Source organism: Orycteropus afer, unplaced genomic scaffold (genome assembly GCF_000298275.1).
Source record: "Orycteropus afer afer isolate SDZICR_OR568_19922 unplaced genomic scaffold, OryAfe1.0 scaffold00120, whole genome shotgun sequence".
Lineage (NCBI taxonomy): Eukaryota > Metazoa > Chordata > Mammalia > Tubulidentata > Orycteropodidae > Orycteropus > Orycteropus afer.
The window spans coordinates 5185736-5192799 of record NW_006921707.1 but is presented as its reverse complement, the minus strand read 5'-3'; the positions used below and the strand labels follow the sequence as shown (position 1 = coordinate 5192799).

The window sequence follows — 7064 nt, the reverse complement described above, 5'->3', positions numbered from 1 at the left end:
AAACCCAAGGAGGGGTCGCTATGAGTCGGGCCGACTCGATGGCACATAACAACAACAACAACAATATATATATATATGGAGCCCTGGTACCCACAAGCTGCTCTACAGGAGAAAGATGAAGCAGTCTGCTTCTGTAAAGATTTACAGCCTTGGAAACCATACAGTGGTCAGTATGAGTCAGAATTGACTTGATGGCAGTGAGTTTGGTTTTTTGTTTATACACACACACACATGCACACACATATATCAGGAGCTCTGGTGGCATAGTGCCTACCTAAGGCATTTGACTGCTAACCAGAAGGCTGGCTGGTCAAACCCACCAGCTGCTCCTTGAAAGGAAAGTTGGGCAGCCTACTTCCACAGAGATACTGCCTTGGAAACCCAAGGAGGGGTTGCTATGAGTCAAATCCACTTGATGGCAGTGAGTTTGGTTTTCCTTTTTTTTGGTATATATACATCAGAGATATATTCATAATTTGTAAAACATTTTATCAACAGAAAAACAAGCACTAAAATCATGAAATAACAACACCAGAAAGGAAAACCAATTTAACCAAACAGAAAATTACACTGAGGTTATTTTAAATTACTAATGGGACATTTTGCTTCATAAAAAATAATTTTCCCCTGTGGGCATTCACAGTAGATTTAGAATGGGATTAAAATTATTTACAAATGGAAAATAATGCTTTTCACATAGTACAGGGCATTTGGATGCAACATGTTAGCAAAAATCAGTAAAATATAGTTGGGTTCAAACCACATCATTACTTCCTTGTTATAAAAAATGACTGTAGTCAAAAATTTTACTTGCTGATCTACCTTTTGTTTACATTTCAGTGTAAGAGTTAGGAGCTAGAATTATAAACAATGAAAAAAGGAGGCACTTAAATTTTTTTCTTTTTGAAAAGACTATTCAGTTTCTTTTCCACCAATTGTATAATACATTTATTTAGTGTTTATTTTTTACCACCTTAGCAATTCTCTTTCAGATGTGGTTTAACAACATATAACTTCTAATGTTCTAATATGATAGGTCAAAAACTTTTAAAGTGTCATTTGTACAAAACTTTCCAGAATGATGATTCTTCTATTGCAATTTTTAAAATATTTTTTCATCTCATAAAATGTATATATAACAAGTATTTACCAGTTCAACATTTTTCAGGTGCGTAATTTCACCTAATATATTTTTCTTTCTTTCGACTGAAAGTACACTTTTTCTTTCAATGCAAAGCATGCTTACAGCAGAGTTTTAACAATTATCCTGTGGAAGATTTGCTAGATGGCCCAATCAGCACCATATGTATATGTATGTGCTAGGTTTCCAATACTACTTTTGAAAAGCATTGCTTCTCATTCTTAAGCTTTGACTCATTTCACTCAAGTAAAAGTACGCTAACATCTCACAGGCTGCCAAAAGATTGCAAGTTAAAGACAGAAAAATATGGAAAAGTTTAGGTTTCCTGACAAACTTCAGAAAAATAGAACGTCATTCCCTGTGGGTCGATGAGCACTTGGATTTCACTGAACCTCTGATGATCAAAATTATACATGTGATTTACAAGCATGTGAAATCAGAGTCTGCCCCACTGGGGCTTGCCCTATGCTCCCTGCAGCCTCCTCCACATGCTCCTGTGAGTCCTGGGCACTCGGGCTGTTGGGTCTCAAGGGCCTCACCTCAAGGGGCTCAGTCACCCAGACAATCAGCAGCTTTCAGCCTCGCGTCCTCTTCTCCTCTGGTAAAAGGACTGCTTGGAAAAGCATCTTTTGAAATGAGGATCCAAGTAGCTAGAGAGGGACAGGAGTCCAGTGACACTTATTCCAGTGACAGACAAGTCTTTCAGCTTTGTCTGCTGCACGCCGAAAAGGCTGCTGTGGATGTGAGCTTCAGTCCCCTGGCTACTCATGAGAACTGGGTGGCAGAGAACGGTGCTTGTTAGCTTCCTGGAGAGGCCACCCTGTAGATGACAGGTGCAGGCCTGGTTTTATTTCTGCACACGTGAAAGCTAAGGCTGACTTTTGACCTTTGGCAATTGGAGCAGGTTTGCTATCTTCTGGTGTCCCTATTCTTTTTTTTTTACAGTAGTTTATAGATAAAATAGTGAAGTATGTATTTTAGGAACATGAGTTTAACAATTTTGCCAGCTAGCTAAGCACAAGATTCCAAAAAGGAACACAAAACAGGAAGAAAAAATTCAATTGAATGAGTAAAGCAATTGTCGAATTAGAATAAATTGTTGGTATTTTTAAATACCATTTTCCAGAGCTTTATATTTGGTGTCTTCCACTGGCACCGTAAGTGTAAGTGGGCAAATAGTATGTTTAGGCTGAGTAAATGACAAAATGTACAGGACAAATGACAACTAGTGTCCAACCACTTGTATCATTTCAATAAAAAGGACTTGAGGGGCTAGATCATTAGTGAAACTGTGCCCTATTTATATGTAACTGACCCAGGCATTCGCCTCAGTCTAGATCCAAGCTAAATATCAAACCCACTGCTGTTGAGTGGATTCTGACTCATAGCGACCCTGCAGGACAGAGCAGAACTGCCCCATAGGGTTTCTAAGGCTATAAATCTCTACAGAAGCAGATTGCCTCATCTTTCTCCAGTGAAGTGGCTGGTGGGTTTGAAGGACTGATCTTTTGGTGAGCAGTCAAACTCTTTAACTATTGCACTGCCAGCCTCTTTCAGTCTAGATCATTGATTTCTAAATTGGCTACACATTGAAATAACCTGGGAAATCTTAAAAAGAAAAATAGAAAAAAAGTGGTGATTAGCTTCTGTAAAGATTATAGCCATGAAAACTACAGAACAGTTCTACTCTGTAACACAGGGGTCACCATGAGTTGAAATTAACTGGATGGCAAGAGATTTAACAGGTTTTCTTTTTTTAATTTTTGTGGTAATACTTGACAGAAATTCTGAGTTCTGATTGAGAATTCAGATATAAGCTCAGTTTAAAAATTTCAAATTACCAGTATCTTACAGAAGTTTTTTTAGCTGGATACAGATAGTACAGTGTTTATAATTTTCCTGTTGGGGAATAAATAGCAGCAACAATAACAACAAAACATACACACACACACACACACACATACACACTGAAGATTTTAACATTTGTTTACCAGTTTGACACTGGAGCCATTCTTCATAATGTCAGCATTAGCAGTTAGCTTGTATAGCACATTAACACCAAGGATATACCAAAACACTGTGTATTTTAAAAACATATTTCTGTCTCATTCTTGGTAATTTCACAAAGCTCAGTCTTCTAGAATTTGCACTGTTGTGAATGGAATCATCTCTCCCTAAACTAAATGGTAGTTAAAATTCATATGGCATAGAATTTAATTCTTAAATCTCAACTCCACAATGTATTCCCTGTAACAAAGAGAAGTTAATTATTTAGCTTGTGCTTTGTATTTTTTTTGCATGTAATTTCTATTTGTTGAAAGGTAGACCATTAACCCCCAGGTACTAAAATCTACAATTAAGGCAGGATAATCTGGATATTTATAAAATAAGACATCATAGTTTTAGCTTCAGTCAAGATCCATTTAGGGAAGGGTTGTACAGGTTCCATAAATGACCGGCTCTTTGCTGATGTTGCCCCTCTAAAGCTGCTATAAGAATCAGGGCTGGTAAAGTTTTTTTTTTTTTTTTTTTTTTATTAGGATTTGGGTGAAGATTTACAGAGTAAATTCACTTTTCATACAGCAGTTCACATATACTTTGTCTCATGTCATTGACCAAAATTTACAATGCAGCAGCTCCCCTCCCACTTTCTCCCCATAGTCACCTCCTCCCAGTGTCCATCCCTTCATACTCTTCTGCACCCTCAGCTATCTCCCTGTGCATAAGCAGCCCTTCCTTCTCCCATGATTGTTCTCTCCAGGGCGTGTGTCTACTTGAGGTAAATGTTTAACTCACATGCCTGTACTTTGTTTGGCTGGAAACCACAGTTGTGGGTTCAATTCCAGGGCTGGTAAAGTTTTAAAGAGATCAACCACGTCCCATTCATTGCCATGTGAGAGAAATCACTGTCATTTCTTAATTGAAAATTTTTACCGCTGTCGAGTCAATTCTGACTTATAGCGACCCCTCCTTGGGTTTCTGAGGCAGCATCTCTATGGAAGTAGATTGCCCAATCTTCCTTCCAAGGAGTGGCTGATGAGTTTGAACTGCCAGCCTTCTGGTTAGCAGCCAAATGCCTTAGGCACTACGCCACCAGAGTTCCCAAATCAATAGTCTAGGAGCTCTGGTAGCATAGTGCCTAAGGCACTTGACTGCTAACCAGAAGGCTGGCAGTTCAAACCCACCAGCCACTCCTCGGAAGGAAGGTTGGGCAATCCTACTTCCGTAGTGATACTGCCTCGGAAACCCAAGGAGGGGTCGCTATGAGTCAGGGCCGACTCGACGGCAAATAACAACAACAACAAAGTCTGTGAAAACAGTTCTATGCCCTCTTTTAGGATTTTCAAATGAATAAATTAGAGAAATGGATATGAATAATAATTTCTGAAAATTTATAATTACACTATTTATGTAGAATGATTATTGACAAACACAGAATATTGCTATGAACACACTAACCATTCATAAATCAAAGAAGCCTGAAAAAAATTACTGTGCGACAGTTGTGAATTTTTTTTTTTTTTCACTTCAAGGTCTCTGAAAAGTGTATCAGCAAACTCAGTGGCATGATCAACTCATGGATGTGTTGGTATCTGCCCCCTAATCCTGGCAGTAGTCTTTCTTAACACTTCCTGTCTGACGTGTGTGATGGCAGTTTCAAGGGAACTGGGATAAAGGTCAGTTGTAGCATAACCTACTTGAGGTGATAAAGATGTGGTCTCCATACTCACTACACATTCTCAAATACCCACGTGATTGATAGGTTTCTATCTTATCAGCATCATGAGTGCCAAATACTAATGGAATTCAAAATACTGCACTTTAAAATATGATATATCAATTCACTAGAAAAACAAGTTTTGGACTTTAAGCCCCAGAAGCCTTCATTCAAAAGAAAAACGTTACAAAGGAGTCCAATTCATAAAACATATAAAAATGGAGTTCTTCTGTGAAAACAGGGGAGCGGGGTGCAGGGGATTCTGCAGAATTCCTAGAGTGCTGCAGAACACACTTCAATAATCACGGCATTTTTATATCCTCATGTGTGTAATTTTATTACATGATGAAATGCCTCCATGTCAGAATAGATAGACTCCCATTCACTATCCCAGTGAATGGGCATAAATTAAACTAGAGGAACTCTGAACTAACCCTCATTTATAAGCAGTCATTCTTTAGACAGTTAAATTGAAATAGAAACAAGAATATTATTTTTTGACTTAGAGTAAAATTTTCAAGTATTTGGAGCCCATTTCTTACTTCTACATTTTATCATATGTATCTTTTTAATACAAACATTTTTATGCAAAAAGTGTTTGAAAACTATTATAATTTTCTTAAATATTTGAAAATACATTACTACACTTTTCAAGCAAATTGGCAATAGGAATCATGGGGCACACCTTTCAACTTGGTAATACTCCTACTATGAATGACTAGTAAGCCTCGTAATGAGGTTAAATATATATGCACAGCAATGATAAATAACATTATTTACAATGGTATAAAGAAAATAGCAGAGTCATTCTGAATGTCTCAAAATAAGGAAATGGAAATCCAAATCAGAAAAAACTAAATGTTTGAGGAAAGTTTCCAAGTCTGGGAAAAAACAGGGCATTGTTAAGTGAAAAAAGATGGTGATAAAGATGTATACCTGATTTGATTTCACTTTTATTTTAAAGCTGGTTAGAAAAAATTAAAAGGAAGCATTTCCTTCTTTGTGTCTTTCTATTTATTGATACGGACCTCTATTACCTTTGTAATCAGGAAAATGGAATTTGATTTTAATATATAAATGGAAAGATAATACACCAAAGTGTTAACAGTGATTTTCTTTAATTGATAGGATTATGGAGGTACAGGTTATTCTTCTTCTAATATTTTGCCTAACTTTTTTTTTTTTTCTTCAACGAGAGAGCATATTCTACTTCCACAAAAAGAAAAATTACACTGCTAGTGAGTAATTAATTTGTTGTTCCATCTTTATTCTTTGCTTATTAGGTACCATTGGCAGTGGGTTATCACGATATATTCAGAAAGGATTTGTTGAACACTTATTAGCAAAACACACCTGCTTCTTGTTAAAATAGACTTTTGATTATTTGCTGTGAATTCTAATGAAAAGCTTTATTGGGAGAAAGTTGAAACCACTGAATTAAATAGCTTTTCCAAGTGATCTGTGCCTTCATGCCAAAGTCCTTTTCTTTTTCTCTCTTTTTTTTTTTTTTTTTTTATTGTGATTTGGGTGAAGATTAACAGAGCATACAGCGGTTTACATATACTTTGTCTCATGACATTGACCACAGTTTACCACAATGCAACAGCTCCCTATCCACTTCCTCCCCATAGTTACCTCTGCCCAATGTCCATCCCTCCATGGACTCCTGCCCCCTAAGCTGTCTCCCTGTGCATAGGTAGCCCTTCTTTCTCAATGATTGTTCTCTCCAAGGAGTGTATCTACCTCAGGTGAATGTTCAACTCATATGCCTGTCTCCTGTTTGGCTGGAAACCACAGGTGTGGGTTCAATTCCACACCTGAAGGGTAGCTAGGGGTCATAGTCTCAGTGGTTCCATCAGGCTCTATCGGACCAGCAAACCTGGTCACCCCCCCTTATGTTTTCTCCAAATGATTTTGAGTTTTGTTCCACATTGTTCTCCCTCTCTATCAAGGATCTGCTATGTAGATACCCTTCCAAGTGGATGTCAGTGGTAGCTGGGCACCATCGAGTTCTTCTGGTCTCATAGTCATATAGGCTGCAGATCGGATGGTGTATCAGTCGCTAGGACTAATTGTTTCCATAAATTTTGGTTTTCTTCATTCTTCTTTGTTCTGGATGAGGAGAGACCCATCATTGCATCTAGATGGCAGCTTGCTAGCTTTTAAGATCCCAGTTGTTACTCACCAAAGTAGGAGGTGGAACAA

General features: G+C 37.7%; 1 protein-coding gene across 1 annotated transcript in view; it reads right to left on the bottom strand.

The window, feature by feature from the left end:
• LOC103199756 (hedgehog interacting protein) overlaps nucleotides 1–7064 on the bottom strand; it is a 141473-nt gene that overhangs the window by 113784 nt on the left and 20625 nt on the right. The window lies entirely within an intron of this gene.